This window comes from Desmodus rotundus, chromosome 7 (assembly GCF_022682495.2).
Source record: "Desmodus rotundus isolate HL8 chromosome 7, HLdesRot8A.1, whole genome shotgun sequence".
NCBI classification, from domain to species: Eukaryota; Metazoa; Chordata; class Mammalia; order Chiroptera; family Phyllostomidae; genus Desmodus; species Desmodus rotundus.
This window is the reverse complement of record NC_071393.1, coordinates 78,198,963-78,218,035: the sequence shown is the minus strand read 5'-3', so window position 1 is coordinate 78,218,035 and position 19,073 is coordinate 78,198,963. Positions and strand designations below refer to the sequence as shown.

The window sequence follows — 19,073 nt, the reverse complement described above, 5'->3', positions numbered from 1 at the left end:
TCCCTAGTAGATAAAAATTTAAACCTAATTCTTGTATTTGGAAATGTAGCAGAGTTCAATTTTGTTTATTTTTTTAAATATATTTTATTGATTATGCTATTACAGTTGTCCCATTTCCCCCCCTTTATTCCCCTCCGCCCTGCACACCCCCTCCCACCCACATTCCCCCCCTTTAGTTCATGTCCATGGGTCACACATGTAAGTTCTTTGGCTTCTACATTTCCTATACTATTCTTAGCCTCCCCCTATTTTGTACCTACCACTTATGCTATTCTCTGTACCTTTCCCCCCTCTACCCCCCCCACTTCCCTGTTGATAACCCTCCATGTGATCTCCATTTCTGTGGTTCTGTTCCTGTTCTAGTTGTTTGCTTAGGTTTTTTTTTTTGGGGGGGGGGTTACATTAGGTTAATAGCTGTGAGCTTGCTGTCATTTTACTGTTCATATTTTTTATCTTCTTTTTCTTAGGAACTCCCTTTAACATTTCATATAATAAGCACTGGGTGATGATGAACTCCTTTAACTTTACCTTATCTGGGAATAAGGTAAAAGCATTTTATTTGCCCTTCCATTCTAATGATAGCTTTGCTGGATACAGTAATCTTGGATGTGGGTCCTTGCCTTTCATGATTTCAAATACTTCTTTCCAGCCCCTTCTTGACTGAAAGGTTTCTTTTGAGAAATCAGCTGACAGTCTAATGGGAACTCCTTTGTAGGTAACTGTGTCCTTTTCTCTAGCTGCTTTTAAGATTCTCTCCTTATATTTAATCTTGGCTAATGTAATTATGATGTGCCTTGGTGTGTTCCTCCTTGGGTTCAACTTCTTTGGGACTCTCTGAGCTTCCTGGACTTCCTGGAAGTCTATTTCCTTTGCCAGATTGGGGAAGTTCTCCTTCATTATTTGCTCCAGTAAGTTTTCAATTTCTTGGTCATCTTCTTCTCCTTCTGGTACCCCTATGATTTGGATGTTGGGACGTTTAAAGATGTCCTGGAGGTTCCTAAGCCTCTCCTCATTTTTTTGAATTCTTGTTTCTTCATTCTGTTCTGGCTGAATGTTTCTTCCTTCCTTCTGCTCCAAACTGTTGATTTGAGTCCTGGTTTCCTTCCCGTCACTGTTGGTTCCCTGTAGATTTTTCTTTATTTCACATAATGCGACCTTCATTGGTGCCTGGGCCTTTTTTATGCTGTGGAAGTACCCAGTGAGTTCCTGGAGCATCCTGATAACCAGTGTTTTGAATTGTGTATCTGATAGGTTGGCTATGTCTTCATCGCTTAGTTGTATCCTGTTATGTAGTAAGGGGTGGAGCCTTAGGTGTTCACCAGGTCAGGGCCACCCACGTGGCTGCACTGTGACGCTGTATGTGGGGGAGGAGTCCGAGAGGTAACAATGCTGCTTGTTCCACTCTCTGCCAGTTTTCAGTCACTTCACCCACTTCCCACAGTCGAATTGGGCCCTTCTGGTGCTGATTCCTGGGTGGGTGGGTTTGTGTCCATTCTAGGCCCCTGTGGGTCGTCTCTCCAATGAACCCTCCTGTGAGGCTGGGAGTTTCTCCCACTGCCACCTCAAACCCCATAAGAGTTTTCAGTCAGTGGTTTTGAGGCTTTATTTTCCCACACTGGAGCCCTGGGTTGCGTGGTCTATCTTGCTCCCCCTTTGTTCCTCCTGGTTTATCTGCATGCGAATGTGGGGCCACCCAGTGTGCAAATTGTCACCTTGCCAGGTCCTCCAGTCCTCTCCGCCCAGCTGCCTGTCTCCACCCTTCCTACTGGTCTGGGTGAATGTTTCTCCTTTAACTCCTTGGTTGTCGGACTTCCATACAGTTCAATTTTCTGGCATTTCTGGTTTTTTGGGTTTTTTTTTAATTTGTTGTTGTCATTCTTTTGGTTGTGTGAGGAGGCACAGTGTGTCTACCTATGCCTCTATCTTGGCTGGAAGTTCAATTTTGTTTATTAATGAATTTACTCATTCAAAAATATCTGAATGTTTTCTGAATATAAGGGATTCATCTTAGGCCCTGGAAAAGAAAAAAAGAGTCTCTGTCCTCAAGATGATAAATGTTTTGACTCATGAAAAGTCTGGGGCTGGGGAAGACGTATTTTGAAGTGAGTCAGAGATTTCAAACGTGATCTTGCCAACACCTTCAACTCCTGTGTATCCTGCTGTCCTTTCTCATCTCCCACAGAAACATTTATCAGTCCTACACTTGGACTGAATCCTGCTTAAGAAATCGGAACAATCGTGTGGATTGGTGCACACATGGGGTATATGTTCCCAGGCCTAAATACTACTTGGTGATTCTGTTACACACCCCTCCACATGCTCCTTAGTGTCTATTCTAAGCCTTCACTATGTTCTCTTACCTGATCATACAAGTATTATTTCATTTTCACAGGGGAAATGGAGGCCATGATGTGTCAGTTCCCTCAGCTTTTCTGTTCCAATCCTATACAGATTTATTTGCATTTGCATCCTCTGGTTAAAATTCTTTCTCTCCTTGCGTTTACTAGCTAAGCTTCTAAAGAGAAAAGTCAGGCCTTCATATCATTACTTGCCTTTACTTCTCAACCCTCTACTAAGAGAAACTTCTCTCATTACGGCAGGAAAAGAGGAAAACCTTCTAACCAGGTCTAATCCATACAACTGTCCTTCTATTTTAATCTCTCTCCTCTTTCAGCTACATCAGTTATCGTATTTTCTACCATTCCAACCTGTGTGTGAGTGTGTGTTTTCCCTCAGCAAATAATCATGCTAAAAATAGTGTTCAAACAAAAACTATTCCTCTGGCAACTTCATTTTCCTTTAGAGCTAAGCTTCCTGAAAAAAAAAATACACCTGCTATCTTCACCTTTTATTTATTCCTTGGTCTCCTGCTGATTTCTACCTTATCCCTACAAAGTACTGATGGTATCTGACCTCTCAACTGTCATTTTCAGTGGATACTGTGCAGGCCTTCCTGATCATTCCTTTGAATGTCTCTCCTCTTTTGAGTTTCTGTGATACACTCTCTCCTATCCTTAGTGATACTCAAGCTCTTTCACTAAATTATCTTCTTCCTACCCTTAAGAGGTAGATGTCCACAGGGCCTGCCTTTGAGCCTTGTCTCTTCTCTCACATCCTCCTGGGCAGTCTCATTTGTGTCTAGGTCTTCCTCTCCCCTGTGACCATTAACTCCTACCAGCCATGTGGGAGGGGAGGCCCTAGGCCTAGACTTCTACTCTTAACCTATCCTAAGCTCCAGGTCCTGTTCCCAACCATCTGTGGACATTATCTGCATGTGCAAAGGCATTTCAGGTTCAATACAGTATCACAATTGACTCTTCACCAAGCCATCCTGGACTCTTCCCTCTTCCTCATCTCATCTTGTCCCTTCCATTGGCCTTTTGCATTATTAAACAAGACAATTATTTCAATAAATATAGCTCAATTAAATGATTTAATAAAGTCTCTATTTTTGGATCTTATGACACTGCTCTTGGGTATGCTCTTCTGTCAGGGTTGTGGAGGAAAACAGAAGCAGCTGGGCTTCTCCCACACAGCTGCTATCAGTTTGCTATCTGTCATCTACCACTCCTGCAACCCAGTGGCTTCTCTGTGATCTGGAGCAGGCAGAAGGCCTGGCATCTTCTGCCAGGTGTCCAGATAACACGCCAACAACTCAGACTATCACTCTTCCTAGGGAACACAAGCCTCTTTGTAAATCCCTGTCTAGAGGAAACAGCTATGTATATTAAGATGAACCATTGTCATTAAAAATAAACTTAATTTTAAATAAATAGATCTAATTTTGACATCGTAGAGCAAGTCTAGTGCCCACTAAAAAGCAAAGTATTTATTTCAGGAATAACCTTTAAAAATGAAGGTCATGGATCTGAACACTATCGTGTGTCAACGTAACTACACAGGAATACCACCCAATAGTTCAGGAGAATGCAAAAGGGCACTACATCAGATTTTTCTGGGTCAACTTTTTGGACACATGGGTTCTTTTGAGACATTAGAATAAGGCCAAAGTACTCGGATCCCCATCATTTAGCTCACTAACAGTAACAGTTAAGTGAGGTTTGATTGCTAAAGACCCATACGTCTTTTGCCCTGATAAAAAGCATTGCCAGCCATAGAGTTTCATAAGGTAGGCTTGCTATACTTACTTTTTTCATAATAATTGCTGATAATTATGCTTTGATCAGCACCTGAAAAATGAATAAAATTGTCAACAATTATTCAAGAGCTGAGGCAGAGAGACTCTTAAGAAAAAAAACTCTTTTTTCCCAAACTTCGCTTTTCCCCTTGCTCCAATACACAAAGTTGGAGGGAAAGATAAAGACTGATGAATTTAGTAGCTGAATTAAAGAATGAAGAACAAAATGGAGAAAGAAGGGGGTAGGGAGAGAACCAAAATCATTATCTATTTCACTCTGTCCAAGCCAAGAAATTAATGCCCTAACACCTGCAGACAGGGAGAGGAATAAACTTGAGGTCTTATACACATCACGGCCCTGGAGCATCTTTCACCTTTTCTTCTCTTGCCAATCCACACAGATTCAGATTCGTTCTGTTCTCAAGCAGGGGTATACTTATTCTTGCTGAGTTACACACATTATCATTAGATATGTTGTCACTGCAGCATCATAACCGGGGTTCTCAAAGGTCTAGAGTAACTATGGCACATTTTCAGAGTATCAGTTTCATTCAAAGGACCTAGAGAAAAGCTGTTTAAAATTTTTGCCCCTTAAAAAGGTTTTGTGACACGTGTAAATAAAATCAGCAAAATTCAGTTTTTCCATGGCAAATTTGTGTTTTTCTGGAATGCATACTAAAGAGTAGAAATTTTTTATGTGTAAAGAGTGATTGAAAACTCTGACATTTTTGGGGGGTATAATCAGGAAACCCATTGATATTAACTCTGGAATCTCTTTACGTGGATGTAAGATATCATATGAGGCAAGAACAAGTTTTGTGGGTATCTGTGGCCCACATAGGTTGTGTTCTGACCAGAATAGACAAACTGAAACATGTGACTTATCAGTGAGTCTGAGAAGGCTGAAATAGCTATTGTAAATAGATATTTATATCTATCACAGAATAGTTTTCACCTTATAAATCGTTATTACTACTTGGGTTGTACACAAAGACATCGGTTCCTACAAATCAATTTAATTTTCTGACATAACTGCCCTTAGTCAAGTGTTTTGACATATGGAAAATAACTATGGATAAAATAATATATTTAGGATTCAGTTCAAAATAATATGAGGTGGGGCAGGAAGAGATGTGAGAACAAAAGACAAAAACCTGGAGAATCTAACTAAATTTTTCATCTTGATGATAAAGTCTCACTTAGTCATCTTATTTAATAGCTTTTGGGTTAAGTCTGAACAATTTCAGAAAACAACTGTAACACAAAACTTTGGTTTTTCCTGTACAATAAAAAATTTACTATAATAAAAACAAAGATTGAGAGTTAGGTGAAAAGCATGAGGACTATGTGATTAGAACTTCTCGACTCATTAAGTGCGGTTACAGCTTTAGTAAAATAGAAAACGCCATCAGTCATCCTTCTTCAGTGTCAAAGCCATGTGACAAGGATTCTGCAGATGCAGTCGAAGAGGCTGACCAGATTATGACCAGATCATATGACACTGATTACTTGGCCTATAAAAGGATGATGCAACCATCAGAATTTTCCATCGCAGAAACCTGAAAATATTGCACCATAACTTCCTCTCTTGTAGCAGTCTAAGAATGTTTCATCAGAATACCCTTTTATAACACACAGAGCCATTTTATTGGCATATATTTTTGTGGGTGTGGGTTCCAGAGAAACTGAGACTCTAAAATAGAGAAGAGAAATTGCCTCGAAATGAGCCTGATATAGGTGTCAGATGCCTTCAGATCAGTTTTCCAACATGGCCAGAATCCATGAAAAGCAGTATCTTCCTCAATACATATCAGATGAGAAGGAAATTCGTAAACTTTCAAAGATATTATTCCAACATATTTTCTTAAAGTATTTCCTCCAATCACATCTGAGTCTTATCATATCATTGATACTGTTGGCATATCAAGCAAGAATTAAATTTCATTTTAGATAGCAGAAATATTGGTCTAAGTAATGGTAGGTACATAGTGATGCTTGTTTACTCTTTCTGCTAAAGTAAAATTTAACTGGTAGATTTAAAGACATACTACTTGTATAGCACAAGCACTGTTAAAATAGGGTCTAAATATTTTGGCATCCCTGGGGAGTACATAGTCCTTAAATAACCCACATTTGCACCTCAGGAAAGCTTCAGAAGACTGCAGGCTGACAGATGTGGGGGTGGGGTGAAAATATTCTAACCCACAGCTATTCCAAGAAAGCTCTGAATTTATTTCAATTAAGCTTCAGGTATTCTCAGCCAAAGTGGAATGCTCTGGAATTCTTTTAAGGAAAAAGAAATGCTCAGATGACCTAGAACTAAACTGTCCCACTGGAATTCACCTAATAGATAACACAAGACTAAAGAAAACCTTTTGCCCAAAGGGTGTACCCTGAAGGTATGAGATCCCTTAGGCACCCTAAAGTTTGTGGACTAGTACTCCCCAAACTTCTCCCAAGATTAGGACTGGATGGCAGGACAAGTACACTGAAGGGATTTCTTAACATCCTTATCATGGTGGCTTCTGGAACATACTTACTGGAAAGTTAGGCTAATTTAAAAATAGTTATTGATATTCAGGTAATGTTTCCAGGAACAAATTAGACTGGACCAAAAGAAAACCATATTTACTACCATATGGGCAGTAGGTAAACCATATTTACTACATTTACCTACTGGCCGCATAGGTAAACACAGCTTGCCTCCTCGCACAACCATATCAAAACTACAAATAAAATATAGAACAATCATCACTCAGAACCATCAGAAATTTACTTAAATGGAAGTTTGATAACTACGGAATTAAAGACACCATGTCCACCCAGACTTACCAGTAGGAGCTGCACAGATAGGGAAGGGGCTGGTCCTACAGGTACATGTGGCAGATAAAAATTCAGGACAGACATCTCAGGAGTGGAGTCCCAGCCCCACACCAGGCCCCCATGCCCAGGGCCAGTGCCAGGAAGATAAGCCCCCATAATTTCTGGCTGTAAAAACCACTGGAGCCTGAGTCAGTGGAAGAAACTTCTGGAGTCCCAAGCAGTTCCTCTTAAAGAACCCACACACGAATTTACTCACACTCACTCCCTCTGAGCTCCAGCACCAGGATAGCAGCTTGAAAGGCACCAGTGACATACAGGGAGAAACTGAAGTATCTGGCATCAAGCTAAGAGCTGGAGGACAGCTTTCTCCCAGACAGAGGCGGGCAGAGGCCATTGTCTCTTTTCTGAACCCTATCCCCACAAAGCCACAAAGCCAGAAGGCTGGTGCCATATCTGAGAATCCATCAATCTGGCTAACACTGTTTTCCCCACCCTGGAGATCCCCAGAGACTCGGTACCACCCAACTTACCAGACTACCCGAGCTGCTTTTCTATATGAATGGCTGGTCTTGGCTTGTGCTTCACAACTTCCTAAATCCTCTCAAACAACAAACATCTGGCCTCAGTGAGCCCGTAGCCCCTGTACCACTTGTTAAGTGGCCCCAGGCCTGGCACTAGCAGCAGCCAGCCTAGATTCGCAGCATGGCTTTGCCTGGGATTCTCCAAGTCCAGCACAAGTAGTAGCCATCTCAGATTGCTTTACATCTCAGGCAGGGTGTGCCAGGCAAAACACAGGTGGGGGCTGACCTTGGCCTGCACCACCCAGGAAACCCCAGAGCCTGCACACCCAGTTGACAAGTACAGACCACATCTAGAGTACCACCACCCTGCCCCCACCCAGCAGATCCTCCACAGAGGGTGGTGGTTGTAGTCAGTGGTCACAGACAATCCTTGCAGCTGACTGGCCTGGGAAAATCCTTCCCATTGACCTGACAACAGCAATCAAGGCTTAACTACCAGAAAAGGGTGTACTCAGCCCAAAAGAAAGGTGCACTTCGAGTATCCAGCTTGGGTGATAGGGGAGACTGTGCTGGATGGACACTACAAGACACCTACTATATTAAGCCACACTACCAAGACACGGAGTCAAAGCAGCTCTACCTAATACATAGAAACAAACACAGGAAGGTTGACAAAAGAGGAGACAAAGAAATATGGTCCAAATGAAAGAACAGATCAAAACTACAGAAAAAGAACTAAACAAAACGGAGGTAAGCAATCTATCAGATGCACAGTTCAAAACACTGGTTATAGCGATGCTCAAGTAACTTAGTGAGCATAAAAAAGACCCTGTCAGAAATGAAGGATACACTAATTGAAATAAAGAACAATTTACAGGGAAACAACAGTAAAGTAGATGAAGCTGAGAATCAAATCAATGATTTGGAACACAAGGAAGCAAAAAAACAACCAATCAGAACAACGAGAAGAAAAAAGAATCCAAAAAAAGTGAGGATAGTATAAGCAGCCTCTGGAACAATTTCAAGAGGTCCAACATTTGCATCATGGGGTGCCAGAAGGAGAAGAGAAAGAGCAAGAAATTAGAAATCTATTTGAAAAACTAATGAAAGAAAACTCCCCTAATCTGGCAAAGGAAATAGACTTGCAAGTCCAGGAAGCACAGAGAGCCCCAAACCAGATGGATGCAAAGAGGCCCACTCCATGACACATCACAATTAAAAGGCCAAAGTATAAAGATAAAGAGAGAATCTTAAAAGCAGAAAGAGAAGTTATTTACCTCCAGGGGCGTTCCCATAAGACTGTCAGCTGATTTCTCAAAAGAAACTTTGCAGTCTACAAGGGATTGGCAAGATATATTCAAAGTCATGGAAAGTAGGGACCTATGACCACGATTGCTCTACCCAACAAAGCTATCATTTAGAATCAAAGGACAGAGAGCTTCCCAGATGAGAAAAAAAGCAAAAGGAGTTCATCATCTCCAAACCATTATTATATGAAATATTAAAGGAACTTATTTAAGAAAATCAAAACTATGAACAATAAAATGGCAAAAAATACATATCTATCAACAATTGAATCTAAAAAACAAACTAAGCAAAAAAGAACCGAGACAGAATTATGGATACAGAGAGTGTTTTGATGGTTGCTAGATGGGAGTGGACTATTGGGGGATGGGTGAAGAGGTGAGGGGATTAAGAAATGCAAATAGGTAGTTACAGAATAGCCAGGGGAATGTAAAATACAGTATAAGAAATGAGTAGCCAAAGAACCTACACGTATGAGCCACAGACACGAACAATGGTGTAGGGATTGCCTGAGGGAGTGGAGGGTTCTAGGTGGAGGGGTCAAAGGGGGGAAAATTGGGACAACTGTAATAGCATAATCAATAAAATATAATTAAACATAAAAAAATTTTAAAAACAGACACATAAGGTACAAAAAGAAATAAAAGAACACCATATTTAGGGTACTTGTGTTCTAGGAATTCTATGGGAAATTTCCCTGGGGTTCTCATTCTTTTACCTTAGTCTTCTCTAAAGGACTGAAGTGCTTATTAAAACTACAAAGGAAATACCTATATACAATAGTCCAGACCCAATATCCTGGAAGGGGCAGGTATATAACCATATTACAAGCCTAATATGCAATATTAGAAGTTTACTTTTTCTCAGTGAATCAGTGTCTGGTACTCTGATTTTTGCCAAAGGGTTAACAAAAGACATGTCTAGACACACACCACACTTCTTGCAAAGTTCCTAGTCATTAAGGAATGAATCTTAGCAACAGTCTGCAATGTGAGGATGAGTGAGTAGAAGTGTCGCTCTCTACAAACAAGAAAGATACACAGGATCTGGATATAGGCAGCCAAATTAAAAAAACACTCGCTATGCTGTTCGTGAAATAACCCCACAAGTGGAAGTAGCAAGTTATTTCAGTGTGGGACCCTGAATTTGGAGAATTAGGTAGTCAACCATCAGGAAGGCTTCAAGTGAAATGAATGGCAGGGATGACTTTCTATGTATCATTGCGGAAACCTCGTACAAGAAAAGTATTGAAAAATCTTCTATACCCAGCAAAGGTTGGGTGACTCTCAGATGCTCTTTTGGAAATACCTGAGGTTACTCAGTGAAAAAGACATATACTACTTACTTACCACACCCACAGAAAATGTTTCCTGCTACACTCTGAATTTCTGTGGCTACCATGCCCAAAGAAATTTGCAAGCAAGATGACAAAATAAACACAATAAAAATGTATTCTCCTTTCTACTTAAATGAATCCCCAGAACTATACACTGGTACAATATGGGTCACTTTACTGGTCTGGGCAGTGGATTTACTTTGGCTTCAGTCAATCCCCTACTTTGGATAGGGTTGCATCCTAGATCGATCCTCCCAAAGATTGCCCTGTGCAGAGATGGCTGCTTGAACCAGCTCAGGAAAACTGCTTCACTGCTATTAACATACACAGTTAACCCAATTTTCCACTGGCAGATTATCACCCTGAGGTCATTTATAAACATAACCGTCTCATCATATAGCCTTTTTCATCTAACCACAGAAGCCAACTTAATTTTTTCTAAATTAACACACTTACTCCCTTACTGTAATGAGAGCCAAACCACTTTATTTACTCAATACCTATGAGACTACATTATTAGTCTGAAGCAAGCCTTCCCGACAATGTCACTGGTGCCCTCCAACGCCGGTAAGGAAATGAAAAGGAGACAATGGTTGATTCTCTAGGATGATGAAAGGCTGAATTCACCACAATTTCCCCCTGGGACCCTTCTTCAGACTTTCTTCCCTGCCTCTTAAAACTCCACTTTTAAAAGAATTCTTTGAACCCAGGCCCTTCTAAGACAGAAAGTCTCCAGATGCCTTATTCATCATTCATTCTTGTTAATGCTCCTTCTACTAGTAAAGATAGTTGAAGGTGACTGAGGTAATTGTTGACTATGGGCACAGTACAGAACCCAACCTCTAGGTTGCAAATGAAAACACTGAAAAACATGGGTCTCTTTAACTCTCAAAACGGTCGCTTCAGGAAAAAAAAAAAAAAAACAACCCTGCAAATTAAAGCTGATTTTGTTACTGCTCTGTAAGAGACTGAATTAACAGCAATTTTTAATTTAATGCCCAATGTGGGTCAGTTTAAACCAAAGATGTCACACCAAGCCAAGTGCAAACCCCATCCTAACCTGGATCAGAGCAAACCTTATCCTAGCCTGGATCAGTGACACCCACCAGAACTCAAACGCATGGGGAGAAAGAACAATTTAATTAATGTTCTTCACTGAACTCTTGATTTACTCACCATCCCCTTCTCCAAAACCTTTCTCTCCACATCCCTTACACCTGAGAAAACGGTAACCCATCCACGCAGCCACGTGCTCAATCCAGAAAGGTTATGCTCTGACCACCCAGGTCCAGACAACGACCAAATCCTGCTAATTCTACCTCCAATACAGGGTGGGGCAAAAGTGGGTTTACGTTTGTATGGAAAATAATACAGTAATTAATAATACAGAATAATAATACAAGAATAAACCATTTCACATACTAACAACTGTAAACCTACTTTTGTCCCATCCTGTATCTTTTCTTTTGATTTTTTTTTATTAATGATTTTAGAAAGATGAAGGGTGGGGTAGGGAGAGAGAGAGACATTGCTTGGTTGTTCCAGTTATTTATGCATCCATTGGTTGTTCCTTGTACGTGCCCTGACAGGAGACGCAACCTTGGTGCACTTTGTGCACCAGGACGACACTCTAACCAACTGAGCTACCCGGCCAGAGCTCCACCCTGTATATCTTGAATTCATCTACTTTTTCCCCCCACGACCATCACCCTAATCCAATTCATCTGTATCTCCCGCCTGGACACCTGCAATAGCTTCCTAACTAGTCTGCTTACTTCCACCTTGAATTCTATCAAATTCCTCAGATATATATGTAATTTAAGTTGTTTATTGGATATTTCTCCCCTCAGAATGTAAGCTTCAAAAAGACAAAGACCATATCTGATTTTTTTTTAACTGGGTGTTCCTGGTGCCTCACACAGTCTCTGGCGCATAGGCATCAATAAAACTTGTGAGAATGGTTTGTAGAATTCCTGCATGACAGAAGTCACATCCATGACAGACAATTATAGCTCAGTCTTCTCTCAAAAGTCTTTCTCCCCCCTCAGACCCATAGAAGCCATTTCCTCAATGAGAATTGAGTCTTTTTTTCTTCTTTCAGGCTGATTATTGTAAGGTGACCTTTTAGCAGTCTCTTTGGAAAAAATCAGTGTGAGTGCTTCAATAAAGCATGACTAGATGGAATGTATCCAAACTGCGCCTACCCTCCTTCTAATGCTTTGGAAAGAGATGAAGTAATTTTATGGAAACACACACAGAGCCTTTGAGACATTACTGCCATCTTGTGGCAATAATCCTAATGGGCAAGCAACCAAAACTCCCTCTGTATTCAGTCTCAACTTTTTTCTGAAATTTTACAATCTTAACCTTGATATGTCTCATTTGATCCAGCATGCATTCCTTCTGGAAATGTATGTCCATCAGTTCTAGGAAATTTGCTTGAATTATTTCTTTGAAATTTTCTCCGTTCTTTTTGTAATTCTTATAATTTGTATGGTAGACCTGAATTGATCTTTTAGTGTTCTTACCCTTTTTCTCTCTTCCTGGTTTTATTTTGCACTACTTTTTGAGGTGATTCTTTTGGTTCCATCACAATGTCACCAAAACAACCTACTGATAACACAAAGCTGAGTTTATTCTTCCTGAAGTAAGGGAGAGCACTAACTTTGGACAGTCTCAGTAGCCTCTTAGAGGGTGAAGGGCTAAGTCGAGATATGTATGAGGTCTTGAAGTGTGGGCCAATGCTAGTGCTCAATCACAAAAAGACAAGGATAGCCTTTGGTGCTTACTAAGGGCTCAATATACCTTTCTGAGTCTGTGTTTTTATTAACCTAAAAATGAGGGGTCCCTGCTAGGCATCTCAAAAGCCCCATACCTGCTTTACCTGTCTAAAAATCAACGGACAGGTAGAGGTGGGATGGGAAGACGTACTACTACAGAAAATAGTCTGATATGAAAGTCAACGAAAAAAAAACTCATCAAAAACGCGTCAGTAAATCAGTAGAAGCTGTCTTCAAGAAGTTTATGTCAGAGAATGTGTCCAAGGACCCAGAGTATCCTGTAAAGGCAGTGACTTAGAGGTTTAATCTGCGGATCTGGCTGTCTAGGTCCAGTCCTTTGAGAATAATGGCAGTTTCACTCGGAAGGACCAAGGGAAATTCCTATTAGCAGTCTCGTGTTAAAGAGCCAGACACAACCTCTACACGCATCATAATTGTGCAAGCCAACTGATGCAGAAAGATGGTTAAGTTGGTAATCAGACGGGCCCAGGCGACAGCTGACTTCTGACTCTCCCAGGCTCTGCTTTCCTGCACCACTTGGGACGAATCCCTAGGGCATCCTATATTCCAGTGGGTTATCCTACTCTTCAGTGCCCCACCTGCACTTTCCTTTCCTCGTCCCCTCGGGCTGACCACGCCGCTCCTCCCACACCCCTCCCACCTTTCTTCTTCACGTATCTCCCGACTCTGCTCTACTCCCACCCGAACTTTCTTCCCCGTGGCTTCCTATTTCTCAGCTTTGACGGTCGTAGCTCCCATTGTTCCCGTTTCTACCCCTTTCTCTGGCCCCTTTCATGCTCTTTTCTCGCGCTCACCCTGCTCACGTGGACAGTCTTTAGTAGACTCCAGCAGGCTTCAAGCTTGAGGTACCAGCAGCGCAGAGGCCCCGCCCGCCTGAAGGACACCCCCAATTATCCCGCCCTCTGAAGGCGGAGTCAGAAAGCTATTGGTCCCTGTGGTGTACCTCCCAGGACTGACAGCTCTACCCACCCAATCCAGACGTGTCTAGACAACTCCCGTCCCTCTCCTGGAAGGACCCCGGGTGAGTGGCTGTCTTGTGCCTGAGGCTGTCGTGTCCTCGTTCCGTCCCCGCCCGCTATGCCTCCCAGACTTTTAGTCTGTTTAGCAAGCGGTGGTTTTAGGGTTCCATTGTTCCTTGCGAGGAGAGCCGTGCCCAGATTTACTTTAAATGGAAGACTGAGTCAGAATTAGGAAGCCGGCCCTTCCTCTCCACAAATTTCCTGCTTGTTCACATGTGTTGGCCAAACTTTTAAAGAAGTCCAACAAACTGATTCTTAGGCTTGGACTGAGCTCCAAGATACTAACAGTAGCTAACACTATTATATATGCTTTATAAGAATTAGCTCATTATTTCTCTGTAGGACAGGTGTAGTTTATTCCCATTTTAAAGATGAGGAAACTAAGTTACAGAGAGGTTAAGTATCTTGTAACTATCAGCTATTAAAACAGCTATTACTTGGCTGTGTGTCTCTGGATTGAGTGCCCGCCTGCAAACCAAAGGGCGGCGGGTTGGACTCCCAGTCTAGGGCACATGCCTGGGTTGCAGGCCAGGTACCCAGTGGAGGGCGCGTGAGAGGCAACCACACATTGATGTTTCTCCCTCTTTCTTCCTTCCGCTCCCTAAATATAAATTTAAAAAAAATTTTTTTTAAACTAGATTTTTAAAAAGTTGTTAAGTGGCAGTTAGGATTAGAACCCAGGTATTGGGACATATTCCAAACCCACTATAACCACTGCCTCTGGGACCCTAGGATAAATTCACAATCCAAGAAGATTAAACTGTTCCTGAGTCAGGTTTAGTAGACATGGAGGAGAAAGCGTAAGGATGGGGAAGAAGACCAACAGATTCTTTGCTTTGGTGCTGTGTTCTTTGATCTTGGTGAATTCAAAGATGAGGTGAGTTCATTAAGTGTACACACAGTAAGTGCATATCCTTTTAAAATCATTATTTAAAGCTAACTTTTTAAAATATTAAGGGAAAAACTATTAAATGATCTCTTATTAAAACAGGGGAAATATGGCTCTTTAATACTAAAACATAGTAAAGACATTTAAGGAGCAGGGCAACCCTTAGAAATTTGTAAGTAGGACATATTTTGTTTCTGTATTAATATTTAAAGAGTTGTGTAGCAGCTAGGCAAATACACCTTTCAAATCATTAAGTAATCACATAAATCTCAGCTCAAAATTTCCAGAAACAGAGCTTTTCTCCACGAGTACCATATGCCACTTCACATCATATACTTTATAGAATGACTACCCGAAACAAAAATGCTAATAATTTATTTGGCATGGTAATATTTATTATTTCAAATCTAAGTTCAGATAAGGTCCATGGGCAATTTCCAGTATTGTTTGGGGGGGGGGGGGAGGAAGGGGGCGTTATTAGGATACAGTGAACTAGACCAAACATTTTCTATTAAAGATTTTGGTGAGTTGATTGTAGAGCAGGAACTCAACTAGCTTTGACAACAAAGAGGTAATCTGAATAAGGAATGGTAAGGAAGTGAGCCTATCTTTCTTATACACAGTGGTCTACTTGAACTCTGAACTGCCCCAGTTAGGCACTGGAAAATTATAGTACCCTTTAGAGAAGTGCTAAAATGAAAAGGCAAAGGAATACATAGTGGTTCCGATTAATACAGAGCCACAAGACTATCCATATGTTATGCTAAGTAGATGGAGGTGAAGCCTTCAGCAATGACTAAATGAATAAAAAGTGTATTTCTCCTTTCATACCTCAAAATATAACAATAAGGAACTCCATAAGAATTGTTAGGAGAACTAGTTCCTTTCTTTCTTCTCCCATGCTTCATACCTAACTCTGCACCTGCTGGGAAACTCACTCCCCAGCCTTTGTTACAATTTAGCTCATACTTTGCCAAATAATTTTCTTTTGGTGGGTCTCTATCCTAAAAGTTGAGTTAGGTATCCAAAGGTCTCTTTACTTTTGAGGAAGAGAGCATAAAGACCCAGGTTTAATGTCTGTTAATTAATTGGGTAAAAACAGTCTTTCCTTCAGATTCTGGATGCTAAGGGCCTTCATTACAGTGCCTTAGGCAAACAGTTAATTCTGGCTCTGAAAGAAGTAGGAAACACTTTTGTGTTTTGTGCATTTGGGCATAATATACATCAGTAATATGACTACAACTTATTGTGTACAAAAATTAGTTATTTTTATATTATTCTTTTACTACCTTTGGCCCTAATGATGACACAGACCCACAATAGAAACAAAGTTTGTTGTAGGTTTTGTTGTTGTTGTTGTTGTTGTTTTTAAAGGTAAGGTCAAGATTATCCAGCTCAGAATTCTAACAGTGGATCAAAAGGACCAGTTTGGAGAACTGAATTGTCTTCCCTGATGTTACCGGCAAATGCAACAGGATAGCACCCTATAATTCCCCCTATATGGAACAGGATTGTGAACGTAATATGTCTATTGTGACTGACATTTATTTGCTGTTGACTCTCAAATCTAGATTTCCAGTTCTGACTTTCTGTTCCAACCTCCAAACTCCAACTGCCTTCTTCACCTCTACCTGGATGTGCTGGGTGTCCTACAGGTATCTCCAACCCAGCGTGTCCCAAACTGAATTAACTTATCTCCTCCCTTATGCCAACCCCAGAAATATTCCATATTTCACCAAATGGACAGTGAGTGCCCTCTTAGACTCAAGCTAGAATTAGAGCACACTTCAGATCCCTTTCTCCCTTTACTCTCCCTCCTCACTCATCTACTTAGTGGTCAGTTGTACTGACTCTACTTGGGTCAGTGTATTGGGATCTCCAACCTCATAAACAGTTACTACCGGTTGTCTTAGGTCAGATTCCCTGGAAGCAGAGTCTAAAGAGGATTTGGGGTGCACATGATCTATTGAGGGAGGGAGTTTCAAGAGAAATCTTTAAGGGAGGGAGAGAAGCAGACTAGGGAAAGGCAAAGAGCCTACTTAACAAGGATGTGGCCTCAGGTAAAGCTTAGTCTGGCCTGATCCACAGGTAAGGAATCTGAAGCATTAACCACACGGCAGAATTATCACCCCTTGAAGCAAGGGGGGGCAATCTTTTTAGTAACTCCCCCCCAACAGGTATTGACTGAGGGCAGTCATAACTTCCTAGACTAGGTGGCTACAGTCGATGGTGGGTAATTCTCTAAAGTAAAGGGCAGCTGTGAGCCATTAGAAGCATCCGCAGTCACTGCTGGGGATAGGGGCTCCAGCCTGCTGAAAGATCTGGGCAGGGCACCACAGTGTCCACCACACCAGCCCTCATCATCTCTTACTTGAACTGCTGCAGCGGGCTTCTTGTTGGAATCCCTGCCTCTAGACTCAACCCCCTCTAATTCACCAGCCACAGTGCAAACAAGATGATCTTTCCAAAAAGAAACTCTGATAATGCATCTCTCAAAGTTAGAGAGTAAAAAGCTAAATTCCTTAACATTACACATCAACCCTTCATGAGACCTTATACCACCTACCTGGCCTTATTTCCTGTCACTCTCTTCACCCATCTACACTTCATGACTATCTCACACTCACACATATATGTGCATGACTTACACACCTGCACACATTCACCTTAGCTCTAGTAATATCAAACTCACACAAACTCAAACTCACACATTGCCGTGCTTTTACACTGCTGTTCCACCTGCCCACAATATCTTTCTCACTCCCTGCTCCCACTTATCTAAGAAGTTCCTGTTCCTTCTTCAATCGAAAGTGTAGTATCACTTATAAAACTTTCCCTGATGTCTTTATCAGACTCACCCAACGCTTTCATAGTACCAAATTACAGCACAGGTCACATCGTATCGTGAGTGTGTACTTAAGCGCACGTTTCTCCAGTTAAACAGTAAGCTCCTCATTTTATCTCCTGGGACTGGCTTGGAGTCAGTGCTCAATAAACGTCGGTTGGTGATCTTCCAGCTTTATTACCTCTTGAATGAAGTTCCATCAGGTTACCGCTCACTGTTTTATGTGATCTTCCCTTATGTGCCCCAAAACTCTCTTCCTAAAGCTCCATGACATATCCCTTCTTTTAATATTGTAGAATTTGGTAAGCAAATCCATGTTCACTCATGATTTTATTAGCTTCAATGTTATTCCTCCTGAGTTTTCTGAAGTTGTAACTGATAGAATAGTTTATACTTGAGCTGAATAAGCTTTAAAGCTGAGTAAGATTTCTACGGCTGAAGAATGAGAAAGTGTCCTTCCAGACTTAGGAAATAGCACGGACAGGGGTGGAAGAATGAAAGCACTAGTGAGTCAGAACACTAACTAGCAGTCGCAGGAAGACAGAGAGGGATGTGGTGGGAGAAGAGACCAGAAACCAGTGTGTGGTGCCCTGCATGCCTCACTGACTGAGATGTAGGGTGCTTACCTATAGAGTCAGAGTGTGTGTAAGCCCTGGCTCTACCACATCCTAGCTGGGTGAGCTTAGGTTAGCATCTTAATGTCACTGAGCATCACTTTCCTCATTTATAAAATGAGAATTTTATGAAAACTTTTTTTAAAATACTTAATTAAAATGTGCTTACTCAATGCTAGTGGGGAGATGGCTGGCAGAAGGGAAAGGGAAAAAGACTAGGTCAAAGGAAGGGGAAGACTCACCCCCCAGCTCTTGGTGGTCTAGCATGGCAGATGGAAGAAAGAAGATGGAACTGACCCCCTGGTCAGCTGGAGTATCCACAATTAACTCAGGAGCTGCAGGAGACTAAGGCTTAGCTATTGCTCAAGCAGATTAACTTCCCTGGAGAATTTTCCCATGTAGGCTGAAAAATAGAAAAGAAGTTGGCCATCCAGGGTGGGAATTGGGTTGAGGGAGACAGCCCAGTGGTTTGGACTCCATACTTGGTGCAGAGTTGCTTGCCTGAGAGTTGACAGCATGTGGAGGTAGCTGAGAAGCAGCAGCAACTGCAAGAGCATTCACAGCCATGGTGAGAACAACCCATGTGTTAGTGGGTGGAGAGACTGGAGAAGAGAAATTCCCAGGCAACTGCATGGCTCAGTGCCCCCCCCCCGCCGCCACCAAGGACTGAGGAACCCCTGGAGCAACCCACCAACAACTGAGAAACAGGAGACTTCTCCAAACCAGGCTGTTGAGGGATAACACTTATGTTCAATCTTTGTGTTTCCAGGTAGAGAGTCTTC

The 19,073-nt window shown here is 41.6% G+C and overlaps 1 protein-coding gene across 1 annotated transcript in view; it reads right to left on the bottom strand.

Annotated features, from left to right (window-relative positions):
- Positions 1-363: 363 nt before the first annotated feature.
- Positions 364-19,073, bottom strand: part of SLC28A2 (solute carrier family 28 member 2) — a 71,678-nt gene continuing 52,968 nt past the window's right edge. The window contains exons 19-20 of the transcript XR_006656593.2: positions 4,149-4,190; positions 364-2,014 (exon numbers count right to left, since the gene is read on the bottom strand). The gene's annotated coding sequence lies outside the window, so the exon portion shown is untranslated. The remainder of the gene's footprint in view (positions 2,015-4,148; positions 4,191-19,073) is intronic.